The sequence below is a fragment of the Camelus dromedarius genome, chromosome 20 (genome assembly GCF_036321535.1).
Source record: "Camelus dromedarius isolate mCamDro1 chromosome 20, mCamDro1.pat, whole genome shotgun sequence".
Classification (NCBI taxonomy): domain Eukaryota; kingdom Metazoa; phylum Chordata; class Mammalia; order Artiodactyla; family Camelidae; genus Camelus; species Camelus dromedarius.
Genome location: NC_087455.1, coordinates 13,768,365 through 13,786,266, shown reverse-complemented (window position 1 = coordinate 13,786,266; position 17,902 = coordinate 13,768,365). Strand labels below are relative to the sequence as shown.

The 17,902-nt window shown below is 46.9% G+C and overlaps 1 long non-coding RNA gene and 1 other non-coding gene across 3 annotated transcripts; both read right to left on the bottom strand.

The window, feature by feature from the left end:
* Positions 1-4,312: 4,312 nt before the first annotated feature.
* TRNAM-CAU (transfer RNA methionine (anticodon CAU)) lies at positions 4,313-4,385 on the bottom strand. The gene has a single exon. It is a non-coding gene; the product is annotated as a tRNA-Met (tRNA).
* A 5,205-nt stretch (positions 4,386-9,590) lies between these two features.
* On the bottom strand, positions 9,591-16,517 carry LOC135318685 (uncharacterized). Of its 2 annotated transcripts, none has more exons than XR_010376958.1 (3): positions 16,390-16,517; positions 12,648-12,894; positions 9,591-11,363 (listed from the first exon to the last, which is right to left on the bottom strand). It is a non-coding gene; the product is annotated as an uncharacterized LOC135318685 (long non-coding RNA). The 2 variants fall into 2 exon arrangements; XR_010376959.1 differs by lacking the exon at positions 16,390-16,517 and having other exon boundaries at positions 9,591-11,075; positions 11,245-11,363; positions 12,648-12,957.
* Positions 16,518-17,902: the final 1,385 nt, after the last annotated feature.

Sequence of the window (17,902 nt, the reverse complement as noted above, 5' to 3'; positions counted from 1 at the left end):
ATTACCTTCATAAGGTTTCTTTCTGGAGTGAATTATACAACATTGGATAAATTTGGGGCTTCGGCTAAATCCCTCTCCACATCGACTCCCACTTAAAAGAGTCTTCAGTATGAATTCAATGGTGCTGAGTAAGTTACTAACTCAGGTAGAGGCCTTTTCACATTTATACACTCATGTGGTTTCTCTCTGGTACAAAATCTCTATTGTTGAGTGAAATTTGATCATTTGCTAAAGGCCCTTCCACAGTGACTCCACGCTGGCCATTTCAGCAGTAAGCCCTGCCAGAGGCCTAATTTATTAACGTGGGTACATGGGAACACAGATCCTCAATGTTTAACCTCATGTCAGTCTATGTCCAGTCAGGAGATAAACCACATAATTTGAACAGGATAAGTTTAATATAAAGAATTATTTAACTATGACAGGGGAGTAACTATAAAGAGAATGCTAAAGGGTGCCTAGGAGGACTGAGAGTACCCAAGGGAGGACAAACTCAGAAGGAATTCCCTCCCTCCCCACGGCTCAGGCTCAGACCGCACTGGAGGTGTGGCTGTGGACCCCTGGACAGTGCAGGGGTTCCTGGGCTGCCCAGGCAGCAGGAAGGAAGTCTCTGGGGTGCAGCTAGTCCAGGGCTGCTGACTGCAAGGTCATAGGAAGTCAGGACCCCAAGTGTGTCACGGTGGTGTGTACACTGGCCATGCTGGGAGGGGGAAGTTCTCAAGGAACCACCCTCTGGGGCACAGGCAAACCAAGGCTGGAAGACAGGTGCTCAGAGCACATCAGGGCGCTGCGGCTGGCACCAGACCTGGAACAAACCTCAGCTGTGTTGGGAGGATGGCAGCAAAGTGGTCACCAGGCTGGGCTGTGACATCACTAAGAGACTGTGCACTCTGGGCACACAGCTGGGACAGAACACTGGGTGTCCCCACACACTAGCCACTGATGGACCATGAAGCAGGAACAAGAATAAAGAAAACACATCTGAGCTAGAAAGAGAAGCCCCATCCCTCCTGCAATCTCTCCCAGCGCCCTCTACTGACAGCCTCGCACCGCGCACGCGGTGAGGAGAAAGCACTTGAAGAGTCCCAGCCATTCTTGCAGAGCGGGCCCTGAAGAGAGAATTTGGAGCTCAGGGCAGTAAATTGATCATGGGCACTCTCATGCAACAGGAAGTTTACTTTGCTGGCTGACAGAAATGTAGAGTCAGTACTGGCCTCTTTTTAATCACACTGAGATGCCAGAATTTCCCTGGCATGATATAGACGAAGGTAACCGAAGGCTAAGGAAAGTAGGACTGTAGGAGTGGATTCATCACGTACGGACTTCTCACTCTCGTCCCAGCTACATGCTCAGCCCCAAAGATGCTCCCTTCTTAAGGCATTAAGTGCACACTTGAAAAACTCTGTGGTGAGAGATGCCCATTGATGTCCTTCCTGATTTCAGTGGGATGGTGGGATTTCACATAGCAGAGGCCAAGTGGTAGCGGTTTAACTACCAAAGACAGCCATTTACAGCTGCAGGCAGCAGAGAAGTATTATTAAGGGTTATTTGGCTATCGGTAATTGATTATGTTGTCCTTAACAATGAAATAGATAGGCAGCCTACTAAAATATTGCTTGACGTATGTAACAGAAAATCTTAAGATCTGTGGGCCCAAAACATGACTTGAGTTACTGTTACTGAACCAAACTTGGGTCCACTCACCTGTGCACAGTGAAGCCGATCTACTGCCCCCGGGTTGTGGTGAAGGGAAGTGCAGCGTTTACTGCAGGACACCAAGCAAGCAGTCCAGGCAGCTAGTGCTCTAAAGGTCTGAACTTCCCAATGGCTTTCAGGGAAAGGGTTTTTAAAGACAGCATGGGAGAGAGGGTTGCAGGACCATGCTCAGCTCGTGGACTTTCTTCTGATTGGTTGATGATGATGTAATCAGGAGTCAACATGCTCAACCTTCTAGTTCCCACACATCTGAGGTCTACGTGCTTGTGGGCAGCATACACTTAACTTCTTCCACCTGATAGGGGTTTCAGTATCTGAAAACAGCTCAAAGGACATGGTTCGGAATAGTTTCTAGAGCCCCTGAGGAGGAGCTAAAGGTCCTTGACTTTGTTTAATGGCTAAACTATTATTATTTGTCTTGCTTGACTGTTTTCCTTTGCTTCTGCATTTTCTCACTTCTCTGATTAAACATCCTCTGGAACTCAGGGAAGGCCTAGGAGGCTAAAATTTTTCGATAAACAAGAGGCAGGTGGAGGACACGGGAGGGAGGTGTCTGTCCCAGGAAGGCCCGGCGGTAGGGTCCTGCTCAGTTACATCACCACAATGGAGAGCCATGCCTGTCACCCATTTTCCAGACCTAAACTCATTCCCAGAGTCAAAGCCTCTTGATTGAAGGGAAGACAAGTTCCCCTTGGTGAAGTATCCTGCAGCTGTGAGTGCCACATATAAATGCTATAAATAATCCCCCAAGCCTTTCCAAAGGGGCCTGTTGGTACTTACTTGAAAGACTGGGGAGTAGGGGAAAAAAACACCCAGCCCTTTCAGTGGTTACTAGACATGTAATAGAACAAATCTGACTCCATATTAGATCAGTTCCTTTGGCTTTAACCCAGTGCTCTGTTTCCTAGGCTTAGTCTTGCTGGTTCTGCACCTTCTGTAAAAGAATGTTGCCTAGGGCCTGAAATAGACAGGAGAGCCTATTCTCAAGGCTCTAACCTTTAAGGAGATTAACACTTTACCATTCATATAAAGATAAGCTGCAGAATAGAAAACACCCGTTTGTTTTGTTGGAGGTTTACAGGAACACGGTGATCTGACCCACGTGGATGGCTACTACAACAAAGGATCCCAACAACAAAGAATTCCTGCACCAAGAAGTTTGCAACAGCCAAGCACACCCGTCCCCTTTTCAGTGTAACAGGAGCCTGAATTCTGACCCAGGTAAGATGGTTCTCCAGGACATTAGTCTGTCAGGCTTTCTGAATAAAGTCGTTATTCCTTGCCCCAACACCTCCTCTCTCAATTTATTGGCCTGTCATGCAGTGAGCAGAACGAGTTTGGACTTGGAAATAGATACTGGCTGTAAAATGACAGTAATTACTGTGGCTACCAAAGCCAGGGCTAACGAAGGTCAAGTGATAAAGGAGCCTGAACCAGTCTGAATTACAGAGGTAGCAGTAATGCCATGAAACCAACTGTGCTGATTCTCTGAGTACCTGAATGAATAATTGGAATAAACAAATTTGACAAAGGCAGAATATCTACACTGGCACGATGACCCACTGAGTAGGTGTCCTTATGTAGAAAGAGCCAAGCGAAAGCCTCAGAAACTCCCGCCTACCAGTACAGTAACCCAGAAGTATTATCACAGCACCAATGGGAGAACTGCAGAGGTTAGCGCGTCATCAAAAACTTGAAAAGTGAAGAGGTGGTTACAGCTATCACGTGTCAATTCAATTTGCTACTTGACATGTGCAGAATGACTGAATTACCAGAATTTTAATCGACGATGACTGCGACTGCAGCAACTGTTTCAGATGGAGCGTCACAAAGCCTCTGTCACGTAAAGCCCCGGCAGCTGCCTCCATGGCCTTCCTGATCGTGTCCAGCCAGCTTCCAAGCTCTGCAGCCCAAACTCGTCGCCACGGGGCTCAGAGCCCTGCACTGTCTGGCCTCTCATCACAGCGCCGCCCAGAGCCAGCCTACCCTGGGGTGGGGTGTCAATAATTGGGACTCTCCAGGAGGGGGGGGGTGCCTTGAGTCCCAGTCACTCCTCTGAGGCCTCCATTAGAGAGAGGGCTTTGCACCCAGCGGCGCTCCCAGTGCCCTCCTGGACCACAAGCGCCCGGCGGCTCCCTTCACCCAGCGCTGTGCACGTCCCCACCAGGAGCAGGGCTCAAGGGTTAGGGCAGTTCCCCTGGTGGAGGGTGGAATGGTAGGGTGAGTGCTCCTTCGGGACACCCCCGCCGCGGCGCTGCCGGTGAGAGGGGGGTTCTGCCCGAGGGGCTCATGCAGGTCCCAGCCCACCACGCACTAGTCTTCTGCACGGGCCCCCCTCTTATCATCACGCTCCGGCCTCCCTTCCACTCCTCCAACCTCGGCCCAGAATTCCGGGAGCCGGCAGGGAGGCGGGGCTGAGAAAGATTTTCAACCAGCGAAGTGCCCCACGTCGGTACTTCAGGTACTTCAGGTAGCCGCGGCTTATATGCTGATGACTCAAGGGCGGAAAAGCGCCATCACCCTCCCAATCAACAGACAAGCAAATAAAATCCATTTTTCTAGTTGGATTAAACGCTTAGATCGAACAAAAGTATTGTGCCCCGTGTGAGGATCGAACTCACGACCTTCAGATTATGAGACTGACGCGCTACCTACTGCGCTAACGAGGCACCTACACACAGCCTACGCGCATAGAATAATGAGGCTAGCTCAGCGGCCGAGTGCGCATGGCCACAAAGCTGTGGTTTCATTTCTTTCTCTGATAGGCCCCTAACCCGGAACACTGACGTTCCCAGCCCCAGCACCCACCGGGGCCGAACTGCCCACGAGGCTCCTGTAGTTCTCCGCCTGCCGGACTGTATATTAACCAACAAACACTGAGACTTGCTTCAACACACTGCGCTGAATAGGGGGGACTCGTGGCCTTGGGATTCTTCCTGCTGTTATAAACTCTTTTATTTTTGTAGAGTGCTTACAAAGCGTTTGCACACTGCTGATCTCGTGAAACACTTCTTGGGCACCTACCGTGGCCCCGGCCGTGTGTTGGCTGGGTGCTCATTTACAGAGACACTCCCAGCCTCCAAGAGTTGGAGGGGGGGCACACATGCATAATAATTTGAAAAAACACACGCACGCACCCATGCACACTATTCGGGCCCCACCTCAGACCCCGATCCAGCCCGGTGCCCAGCCCCTTCTGACGCCCCAAGTTTCCACCGCTCCCCGGAGCTCCCCTGCTGAGACTACTCTTCTTAGAAGTGTCCGCAGCTCTGGAAAGGACACCTACAGCAGCAGCACCCTCCGCATTTTAGAAGCCCTCTCCCCTCCCTTAACCCCAGCCCTTCACACCAGTTAATTTAAATACATTCGTTGTTAAAGGAAACTTGGTCACTATCACAAATGGATAATGGGTGTTTTTTTCCTCCGAACACACGTTAAAATAAATATTAAAATAAAAACCATTCTTCCACGTACCATCTAAAATCAACCAGAGTAAGGCACACTTACAATTAAAAGGCACACTTAATATTTGTATCTTTTGCTTATGTAAATTTTACCTTTAAAAACCCATAAACTAACAGACGTATGGATCAATGGAACAGAACAGAGAGCCCAGAAATAAATCCACAAACCTATGGGCAATTAATCCTCAACAAAGGAGGCAAGAATACACAATGGAAAAAAAAAAAAAGTCTCTGACGAAGTGGTACTGACGAAGCTGGATAGGTGTATGTAAATCAATGTAATTAGAACACTCCTTCACACCATACACAAAAATAAACTCAAAATGGCTTATAAAATAAGACACCATAAACCTCCTAGAAGAGAACATAGGCAAAACATTCTCTGATATATATATATCATAGCAATGTTCTCCTAGGTCAGTCTACCAAGGCAACAGAATAAAAGAAAAATAAACAAATGGGACCTAATTAAACTTAAAAGCTTTTGCATAGTAAAGCAAACTATAAACAAAAAGACAACCTATAGAATGGGAGAAATATTTTTAATTGACACAACTGACAAAGGCTTAATTTCCAGAATATACAAACAGCGTATACAACTCAATAACAAACAAAAACAAGCAACCCAATTAAAAAAATTGGCAAAAGACCGAAACAAACATTTCTCCAATTAAGACATACAGATGGCAAATAGGCACATGAAAAAATTCTCAAAATCACTAATAATCAGAGACATGCAAATCAAAACTACAGTGAGGTATCACTTCACACCATTCAGAGTGGCCATCATTAAAAAGTCCACAAATGATAAATGCTGTAGAGAGTGTGGATAAATGGAACCCTCCTACATTGCTGGTGGGAATGTAGCTTGGTACAGCCACTATGGAAAACAATATGGAGATTCCTCAAAAAAAACTAAAAATAGACTTACCATAGGATCCAGCAATCCCCCTCCTGGGAATATATCCGGAGGAAACTCTAATTCAAAAAGATACATGCACCCCAATGTTCATAGCAGCACTATTTATAACAACCAAGACATGGAAGCAACCTAAATGTCCACCAACAGGTGACTGATAAGGAAGCTGTGATATATAAACACAATGGAATACTACTCAGCCATAAATAAAAATGAAATAAGGCCATTTGCAGCAACATGGATGGATCTAGAGACTATATACTGCTAAGTAAACCAGAAAGAGAAAGAAAAATACCATACGGTATCACTTACATGTGGAATCTTTATTAAATGACACAAATGAACTTATTCACAAAACAGAAGCAGACTCACAGACAGAAAACAAACTTACGGTTACCAGTTGGGAAAGAGGGTGGGAAGGGATGAACTGGGAGTTTGAGATTTGCAGATACTAACTAATATATATAAAACAAGTAAACAACAAGGTCCTACTGTATATCACAGGGAACTATATTCAATATCTTATAATAACCTATAATGAAAAAGAACATGAAAAGGAATATATATGTATATAACTGAATCACTATGCTGTTCATCAGAAACTAACACTGTAAATCGATTATAACTCCAATTAAAAAAATTTTTAATTAAAAAAAAACAACCCATAAACCCATTAACTCCAGCCACCAACAAGCAAGTGGAAGGGCTTTGGAGGAGTGTACTGACGATTGCAAGCTTGAAGCGTTTCAAAAGATAAGCGGGTTTGATGGACCAACGAACAAACTAAGGACGAGAAGTGGAGAGTTTCTGGGAGACTGCGAGTACACTATGGCGTTAATGTGGATCTAGGTGATGGGGACACCAATATTCACTGTACAATTCTTTCAACGTTTCTAGTTTATCTGAAATGTTCTCATTATAAAGTGTTGGAGGAGAATTTTTTAAATCACCCAGAATTGGGGGATGTTAAGGGGGAAAGTGGCAACATGAGTGTAAGGAAGTGGGAAAAATACTATCTTAAGAGCAGGCACCAGAATTCCTGGGAGGAGGGGGAGAGAACCCTGGGGAGGGGGGACCCCGGGGGAAGGGGGCGCGGGGAGGAGGACAGCTTCGCCCAGCCGGGGAAGGACTGAGAGCTCCCGGGCAGGTGAGGCTACCTCCCGAGACGAGGGGTGGGCTCCCTAGAGACCCCTGTCTCCTTAGGAGGAGCTGCGGATTGGGAAGTTTCCCTGGACCCCAGACCTCGAAGGTTGCGTGGAACTTACCTACTTCAGGCCTTAGCACGCGCTGTTTCCTCCGCCTGAAGTGGCTTTCCCACCGCCAGACCCCTTCTCTGTGCCGGGATCTCCTCCGCGCCCTTCTTCAGCCAGGTCAAAGGTCACTTAATCGAAGAAACCTGATGCCCATTGCCTTCCAAGGATTGCTTCTCGCTTCCACACCTGCCCCACTCACTTCGGTAAATGGAGGCTCCTTCCTCCCGGCTACACGCTATCCCAGGGGCGGCTCATTTACTCCCAGAACAACCTGAAGGGGTCATTATTCCTATTGCCCTGCACGTACAGAAGCTCAAACTCGAATCCGAAGAGCTAAGGCCACCTGCCCAAGTTCCAACCGCTTGCAGCCCAGGGAGGCAGGATTCCATCCCGAGTGGAGCAACATCGCGGGGCCTCTCACCAGCACTTGCCCCGCCCCCAGAAGCAGTTTCCAGAACTGTTTCCTCACGTGCAACTCCTAAAGTAATTTTGAACCTCTTTGATTAACATTAAATGGATGTCTCAGCTTTCTCATTGTCAATTCAGTTACAAAGGGTGTAATTTCCAGTAAATTGTATATGCTGATTTTCTAAAAATAAAATTGCGTGTATGATTTTTTAAACAGGCATCCAATGAAATCGAAATATCTTACGGATTTCATACAAACCATAATCTACTTTAAATAGACATGAATAAACTCTTAGCATTTAAGTTTACATTTATTTTCGCCCCTGAAGTCATATTTCCACTCTACTCGCCACCCCCCACAGAGAATTGTATCTTCATATACTACAGAGTTTATGTTTTATGTCTGCTGTTGATCACCCTAGCATGCCTCTCAGCAGCAAGAATATGTGCACAAATTGAAAATATTTTGTTTCCTGTGACCATAAGGCTCTGTCATATTTTTCTTCTAAATTGACATATTATTTTTGTTAGTACACAGTGAATCAAAAATCATAAATATATTTATGGATTTGAAGAATAATTATTAAATGGAAAAGTGGAAAATCTGAAACAAATATGTATGAGATGGATACGACTTTTTAATCCCACTTAATTTATGTCTGCATAGGCTGGCTGTTCCCTTTTTGCTAGAATGAAGTGGGATTCAGCATTAATTCTGTTTCTGTTTTTCATATTTACAGATGTTAAGTGTTGAGAAACTGCTCACACGAAGAAGTAAAAAAGGGTGGAAAGAGTTTTGTTTCAGCACTAAAACTCAATTCCTTAAACAATTTCATGTTATATCCTCAACAGTCACCTCCCATCCATCCATCAGCTTGGTTTGGTCCTCTTTCAGTTTTGAATTTGAAGCCACAGTAATTAGTCATTAGAGTTTCTCATGCTCTCAACTTCTAAACCAATGTTTTGAATCAAACATTCCCTTTATTTGCAGCACTGGAGGTTTTCTCACCAAAAGGGGGAGAAAGAGCAGAGATAAAGGGGAGATGGGAAGGGGGCAGTGACTTGACTGCCCAGAGCAGCTCTTCCTCCAGCTGATCAATTTTAGGACATCATCACATTGTACCTCTGGGGTTCATGTCCAGATGACATTTGACGGGGCTTAGATTTGGTCTGACAGTCAGTAGCGGCCGTTGTAAGCCTATTTTACAGATGAAAAGTGTGTGTGTGTGTGTGTGTGTGTGAGAGAGAGAGAGGCGGGCTCAGGGCTGGATGAGCAGAGTAATTTACTGGAAGCATGTTGCAAATTATTCTTCCTCCATGGCTTGGAGAGACCCAGGCAGGGAGACCACCTGGGAAGCCAGGAAAGAATCCAGGCCCAGGGAGATGAAAACATGTTCCCAAAGATGCTGCAGAGACTACAGAGAAGGAGCCGAATGGAGCACTTTCTACAGGAACAGCCAGAACTTGAGCCTGATTTACTTCTAAGGATAAAGAGAGAAGTGAAGTATCACTCCAAATTCAGATGAGCAATGTCCAGAAATGTCCTGCTGCTGTGGGACCAGGCAGGAAAACAAGAAAAAGGGCCTGTTTAAGGGAAACCAAATAAATTCTGTTTTTGCACATTTTTATTACCCAAATAATATGTGCTCATTATAAAATACATGTATACATACTGTATCAGTCAGTCATTGCTGCTTAACAAATTACCCAAAACTTAATGGCTTAAACAACATGTGTTTTTTTTTTAATAGATTTATTGAAATGTACTTAACCCACCACACAATTTACCTGTTTAAAATGTACAATTCAATGGTTTTTGGTATATTACATTATTGTTTTTAAAAATTGTGGTAAGATATATATACATATGGCACAAAATTTATCATTTTAAGTGTCCAATTTAGTGATATTAAGTACATTCACTGATGTTGTGCATCTATCATAACTATCTGTTTTCAAAACCTTTTCATCCCCTTCAAGCAGAAATTCTATATTCATTAAGTAATAACCACTCATTCCCCTCTCTCCTTTCATTCTGCTCCCCTGGTAGCTCCTAATCTACTTTCTCTCCATGAATTTGCCTGTTCTAGGTATTTCATATATGTGGAATCATATAACATTTGTCCTTTTGGGTCTGGCTTACTTCACTCAACATAATGTTTTCCAGGTAAGCATATATTTTTCTTGCTCACAGGTATGAGGGTGAGCTGGGCTAGCTCCAGGCTATGGCTGGGTTCAGGTCTGCTTGTCACATCGTCATGGTCTCCTGGACCAGCCATTTTCCAGGGTGCCTTCTTCTCATTGAGGGTCACAGAAGCCTGAGAGACCAAGCTATGCCAAGCAAGCACATTTAAGTCCTCTGCTCTGGGTACATGCATCCAAATTCCATTGGCCAGACCAAGTCACCTGGCCAAAATCAATATCCATGGGCCAGGGATATATCCTCAGCCCACAGGGGAGAAGCTACAAAACCAGGGCAGGGGAGGGAATGAAGAAATGAGAACAATAGATGGGGAGGGTATAGTTCAGCGGTAGAGTGCATAGCTCAGTGGTAGAGTGCATATCTAGTATGCATGAGGTCCTGGGTTCAATCCCTAGTACCTCCATTAAAAAACAAATAAGTAACCCTAAATACCTGCCCCCACAAAATAGAAAAATATAAGTTAAAGAAAAGAATAATTAGAAGAATTGAGAATAATCTAATCTGCTGCACATAGAGACTTACATATGTAAGTCCTCTTCATCTTACCTTTGCCCCAATCCTATGATATCACAATACAACTAATATCAGTATCATACTGTCCTGTGACTTTCTTTTTTCCACTTAACAATAAACCAGGAACTCTTTCCCTGCCAGTACTTAGAGATCTTCCTTGTTCTCTGTAACTGCAGTGGACTATCTCTGAGAACAGCAGATTATTTTAAGGTGCAGGCATGCCCAGAGGGAAGACCATGTAAAGATGTGGAAGGAAGACAGCCAACTGCAAGCCAAGGAGAGGGGCACTGGAAGAAACCAACCCTTCCAACGCCTTAATCTCAGACTTCCCATCTCCAGAACCCTGAACAAATTTCTGTGGTTTAAGCCCCTCACTTGTGGTACTTTGTTCTGGCAGCCTGAGCTGAGACGAGGACTTCGAATTCTATAACATCTAATTCTTTTCAATTAGTAACAAATACTGTAGCGAACATTCTTGTACAGGCTTAACAACGGAAGTCTGAGGAGCTTATGGGCAGCCAAAAATCACGTTCTGTCCTGGATTCAGGTGGGTTTGCTGTTTCACCTCTTTGGAAGCACATGAGGAATTTTCCATGTACCTGAGGGTGAAGACCAGAAACTCCGGGGTTTGCCAGTGCTGGGGCAGTTCCAGCTGTTAATAGCTTTTCTTTTTACACCTGACCGCTCCCTGCCCTTCCATCCCACCCATAGGTCATGGTCTCCAACTGTCTGGCAGGGATCACAACCAGACTGAGGGCAGCATCTGACCTGACCACGGTCTTTGTACATTCCTCTGCCGTCACTGGTCCAGTGGAAGGGAAGTCGGGGTGAGTGGGTTCCAGAATCCATGCTCACTGTGACTCTCACCTCCTTTCCAGTTCTCTCTGCTTAAAAAAGTAAATAAATAAAAATGAAGAATATAGAGGGAATCATGAGGCTGGGTGAGGGTAAGTTTACTGGGGAAGGAAGGAGGCTGCAGAGAAGGGTTGCATTTGGGGTGCGGATTCTCCCATGATGCTTTGAGAGGAGGTGGAGGTTTCCCAGACCTGGACCTTTCCCAACCAGGACTTGGTAACACGGTAGGACTTGGCTGTGGCCCCATGTGTCTCATCTCATTATTCTGGCTGTGACAAGCCAGAAGCCAGGGCACAGCAGCTGGGCAAGTCCAGGGAGGCCAAGGGAGGCCAAGCGTAAGGTGGGAGGAGGAGGTTTTCCTCGGATGTGCCCTGTGGAGACCAGCCAGCACATCTGTGTCACGTGTCTGGGGCAGCGCAAGGCCATGGTCCTCCCAGCTCCACCTTTGACTGGACGAGCGGACAGCACTGTGTGAGTCAGCATGTTGCTGGAAGCGCCCAAGAGTCATAGCTCTGAGCCGTGCTGACAGAGCACCCAGGAGGGAGGCCTCGCCCCTGCCAGCCCGGATGTGCCTGGAGGGCTGTGCTCTTCTCCACACTGGGCCAGAGGCAGCCCTTACAAACACTTGTCTGGCCTCATCTGTGTCCTGCTCAACAGCTTCTGTAGCTCCCACCGTCCATGAGACAAAGGCCAAAGTGCTCCTGCGCCCTCCCACCCCCACCCTAACTCTCCCCACTCCTCACCACCACCCCTAGCACATAACTCAACCTCTACACTCCTGGGGACCCCCTTCCTCCTGCCGCCTGCCCCGGCTAATTCCTCCCACCTGTTGTGACCACAGAGCGGCCTGATGCCCGGGCCAGGTCAGCCTCCACGCTCTGTATTCCCATGGCTCTTGCTCCCCTGACCCGAACACTCATCCCAGTTCAACATCATGGCTCCTCATGTGCCATCTTTCCCACTGGACTCTGGGCCCCACCACAGCAGGGGTCATGCCACAGGCTGTGCAGAGCCCACGGTGGACCCATGAGCATTTAATGATGACAGAAGAGGCTTCTCACCTTCTCCTGTACATGCTAGTCTTTCCTTGAGGGCAGGCACTGCATTTGGTTCATTTCTAGATCCCCAAATCGCAGTCTGATTGGAGACCTAGTTCCTAGTTCCAAAGATGTGCAGGCTCTGATCTCAGTAACCAAGTGAGCCTTTCCACGAACTGGCCAGAAACACATTCAGGCTCCTGGCACTTGCTCCACTTATGGGGTGGGAGGACAGTGAGGTCCCCTCACCAGAGGAGAGGAAAGGGTTACCACACTCACCTCTCAAGACCCTCCCACTCCACCCCCTCCTGACAGGTGAGACAGGAGATGGTAGGTGTGGTCCTGGCAGCCCTGGGGCAGCCTGCCCAGGTTCAGACCTGGAACACGGCAGTGATTTTTGCCCGCAGTTCCAACAGGTGTAATGGCAATGGCAGAGGTCACAGTGTGTGTCCTGGTGTCCCGGGCAGTGCTGGGGCGTGGAGCCATGAGGTCCCCTTCATCACAGAGCTGATGGGCGTCATGGTTCCTACGAGAAGCAGCCAAGCATTCAGGGGCTAGGCGGCTTACACAGGAATCCTTTCAAATCATATCACTAAAATCTCTTCCCGCACCTGTATTTCAAACATAGTGTTTGTGTCTGAAATTGCACAACTACATTGTGGCAAAGTTGCATTATCTGGCCCATAATTTAAAGCTTAGAGATTTCAGCTAATTTAGTTGATGACAGTCTGATGGCCAAAGGGAGAAAGTCTGATTCCAAAGAGGCATTTACTGGTAGGTCCAGGCCACCTTCAGCACGTTGCACATGCTATAATATTTGCTCTCCTGAGTCTTTGGGTCTTATTCTATTCAGAAATCTGTCCCCAACTATCACACACAGACACACACCCCACAAAGCAAGTCTTTGCTCATTGAAGGGAAGCAGGGAGTTGGCCAGTGAGCTGATTAATCCTTACAATCTTTTTAAGTCACTAGAGCCAAAGAGGTGTGCAAGGGGGAATCTTCGAGAACAATGCGTTTCTCTGCAAAAAGAGGCAATCAGCCAGTGGGGGTGGGGGTGGAGGGTGCAGGTGTCCAGGTAGAGGCAATACAACCCGCCTGGGCCACAGAAGCAGCTGAGGCTGGTGTCTCTGCTCTCCCCTGGGGTAGGGGGTGCTGGAGGTGACCATTTATTTCACACAACAGGTATCTACCAAGTGCTACCGTGGGATAGCCACTGGGATCAAGGTAGTGAACAAGGCAGAATTGGTTCCTCCTCATTAAGAGACTCTAAGTAGGGAAACAGACACATGAACAAGGCAATTCCACACTGAGCTCAGTACTATGAAGGAGGCAATGAGAGTTAAGCTGAGACCCAGAGGTCGAGTTGTTCATTGCAGACGGCAGAATCCACTCTAGCTGTTTATGTGGAAAGGGATTTGATGCAGAGTATTCAGTTCAACTTGTTGCAGAGTATTCAATTACTACAATTTCCAGGAGGTTCAGGGAACCACACTTGGATGCCACAGAGGCACGAACAACCAGCCAGGAAGATGCCCGTGTGTTCCAGCGGAAGCCTTCCTGCTGCCGCGGCTCTCCACCACCGATTCCGTGGTTCAGCGTTCATGTTGGCCCGCACTGCTGCTGCAGAAGAACCAGCTCCCTGAGGGGGGCCTGCCCAGGGTGCTCACAGTGCCTTCCAAGTCTTGTGGGGATGCTCCTGCCTGTCAGAGCCTGGGTCCCATGCAGAGGCCTGGGAAAAGGAGTTCTGAGCTTCCCAGATGCCATGGGAAAGCATGCAAGAGGGAGGTTACAGAGGGTTCTGAGGGATCTAATCTGCGCAGCTGCCAATTAAAATTAAATGTTCTGCTGTCTAGTGGTGTGGCTGTGGAAGATGTTTGATTTTTTTTCTTTCATTTTAACTCCGTTTTTAAATTTTTGTTTGTTTTCCCCAAATTTTTATAATGAATGTTTAATATTACAAAACAAAGGGCAAACCCCAAAGAGTTATTTTCAAAAGAAAAAAGACAGAAGAGTTTCCCAGCCCAGCCTGGAGGGAGGGTCCTTCTGATTCCCCCCGCCAGCACAACGGCCCCCTTGGCCAGGTTTTGACCACTTGGCAACCTGAAGCTCTTCCACTTTCTGGTAAGAACAAAACACACACATGTGTACAAATGAAATAGAGACTGTGTAATTTCAATTATTTTGCACACAAATTAAATCTCTCCTATTTGCATTTAAAATGGCATTGTACAATAATAAAGATGAATGATAAAGGTCATGTTAATAATATTACATTTTGATTTTTTTAACTTAAAAACATTAAATAGCAAATTAAAAAAACACCATGAGAAGATGAGAGAAAGACTACAGAAGAAAGGAAAAAGTTTTCTGTTTTTGTACCATTCATCACACTTTTTCCTTTTGTTTTAAACAAGGGGCCTCAGTTTTTCATTTTGCATTGGGCCCCACAAATTCTGTGGCTGGCCCCGCTGCCACCAGCAGTGGATCTGTCATTTTGTGAAGTCTATGCACTGACTAAGATGCAGAGCTACCGGAAGTCGCCTACATGTCTGATGGGCACACAAGATGGTACCGGACTTTAGGAAATTGTTTGGCAGTTTCTTATAAAAGGACATGGCTCAGAATATTATCTGTAGCCCTTGAGGAGGAGCTAAAGGTCCTTGACTTTTTTTAATGGCTAAACAGTTACTCTTTTGTCTTGCTTGGTTGTTTTCCTTTGCTTCTGTGTTTTCTCACTTCCCTGATTAAATTTATTCTTTGGAACTCGAGGAAGGCCTAGGAAGCTTAGATTTTTTTACAAGTAAGAGGCAGGCAGAAGACATGGGGTGGGGGTCTGTCGTAGGAAGGCCCCATAGGGCCCTGCTTGGTTGCAGTTACACAATTTCATACATTCCTCAAAACTCATACAGCTGTACAGTAACAAGGGTAAATTACTACATCTAAGTTATACCTTAATTTTTTTAAACACTTCCACAAATTTACCAGCCAGAAAAAGGGAACTGCCATGTTTTTTATGCATATCCCAAATCTTGAGCAGAGGACTGGGAACTCAAAAGTAGGAAACTGGAGAGAGCAAAGGGACTTTGCAGCCTTGAGCCCCAGAGAATTCAGCTGTGGCTTTGCTGGGTGCTGAGGGTGGACTGACTGAGAACGGGCCCAGCGGGTCTTTTCCCCTGAAAAGCAGTTGTGGAAGGACCTGGGGTGGGTGGGTGGGGTTCAGGGTGCCTGGCTGGACACCTGGCCCATTTCTGCTCCCACCCTCCGCCCTCACTGACCAGCAGAGGCAGCAGCGGTGCCAGCCCCTTGCCTGCCTGCGCTGAGCTGATTACATGCAGAATGGATTGATTGGTGTTGACAGGGAGCTATTTACCCGTCTAATTAATTATGCCAACTAGTTTTCAACTTAATTGCACTTCTTGGGTCACTGGGTAATGAGACTGTACAATTTTCATGCTGCTGCAGGCCTTGATGGGGATGTGGCAGGGACGGGGTGACAGCTGCTCCTTGAGGTCAAACAGGTACCCCGTTTCTCCAGGGCCCACAGCCCAGGCTCTCAGCCCCTGGTCACCCCACAGACGAGCTCTGGAATCCTACCTGGGGACCTTCTGCCGGCACAAGCTGGCCTCTGCCCCAGGAGCTCTGAGCCATTTCTTCACCTAACAAACATCGACTGAATGGCTGCTATGTGGCAGCCCCAAGGTGGGATAGGTGCTGGGGGGGCCAGGAAGCTAGTCGGCCTTGCCTGTCCCCTAGCCCCCACCCCAAATTGCTCACAGTCTGAAGGAGGAGATTTTTCACTTAAACCAGCAAGTACAGAACATGGGTGCAGATAGGAGTAAGGTCTTTGGAGACAAACTCAATCCAGGCTCAGCCACTGGGCCCTTGAAGGATTTACGTAACCTCTCTGTGCCTTTACAGAAACGTGGCAGGGCTGTGACCTGCTGCAGGGCATTTATAATGGGATTGCCCCCTCCCTCCCGGGCCCCCTGGGGACATCCTCTCCCTCCGTCTCCCTTACCTGTCTCATGGAATGTCTCATAGTCTGGATTTGCCTGATGGCTTCCTCTGTGTGGGATCACCTAAAAAACAATTTTTAAAAAACAGTCAAAATTCAGGTTATATGTCTTTGATTAATTAGGTTTGTTAATTTATTTTATTTTTAGAGGAGGTACTGGGGATTGAACCTAGGATCTCGTGCATCACACATACCACCCTATTCTTCTGAGTTGTGACAATCAAAAATATCTCCAGAGTGGAGAACCATTGCCCTAGATAAATGGGATTCTCAGGAAACTCCGTCACCACTCATCTGCTAACAGGAGATGTGACGACACACATAGAGTGTATTTGCAGGCTGTTCTAAAGGATTGATAGAATCTCTGGGGTCTGTGTGAGGGCAGGGAGCTGGGGACAGGAGAAGAAGGGCTCTTTTTCCTACAGCACCTTTAGAGGGGAAAATTCCACTCAAAGATTTTTTGTTTAATTTTTGTCTTTTGGGGGGAGGTAATTTGGTATTTTAATTAATTATTTTTTTTTTAATGGAGGTACTGGGAATTGAACCCAGAACCTTGTGCATGCTAGGTACATACTCTGTCACTGATCTATAGCTAAAAAATGAGAGCTGCCTGTGCAATGGACAGGTGAACACGGTCCCCACAGGCCATGGAGGCCTGCCTCTGTCTCAGGGGGACCCACCATCATTTATTCACCTAACAAAGAGAATTAGGCCCAGGTGAAGGGAGAGCCCCAGAACACCCACCCACTTTCCTTCTCCCTTACACACATTCTGGAACCATCCCACCTGCTTGGATTGTTCAGAGAGTGGAAAGGCACAGGGGCAGGGGAGGGAGAGTGAAGCTCGGCTCAGTGGAAAGCTCATGGGCTTTGGGCTTTGGTGTGACCGTGCCGGGCTCTGCCACTTACTAGCTGTGTCATCTCGGGCAGGTTACTCAGCTTCTCTGAAGCTTGCTTTCCTCATCTGTGACACAAGGTCTAGTCATCCTTGTGTCCCTTAGCACAGCTAGCCAGCATGCAGGGAGCACGCAGTGCTGGCCAAGTGTAGGAGGGTCAGGCTGCAACGTTCACACCCATCACAAACGGGCAGGGGCTCAGGACTTGGTACTTAACGTGACAGGCAACTGAGAGCCACCGACAGCTTTTGAGCCCTGGAGTGAACCAGAACAAATCGCCTGGATTATTACCTCCTCCTCAGACAGGAGACTGTATTCGGCGACACAGATTGGAGAAGGCGTTGAGGAGGACACAGAGGAGATGGCGAGGAGGGAAGGTTGGAGAGTGTGGGAAAGAGGTTAAGTCAATCTGCATAAGAAGCAGCTGGCAGAAGGGAGAGGGCATGGAGCCAGGGGCACCAGGGAAGGAGAGTGTATTAGGTTTTTCCTCAACAAGGTTCCTGGGACTGTGAGGAGGTGATGAAATGGAATAAGGCGACAGCAGCGCAAGGTCATGAATCAGATTCCTTCAATATCCTACAAAAGAGAAGAAATTCCTTTTAAATCCCTTTTCTCTTCCTT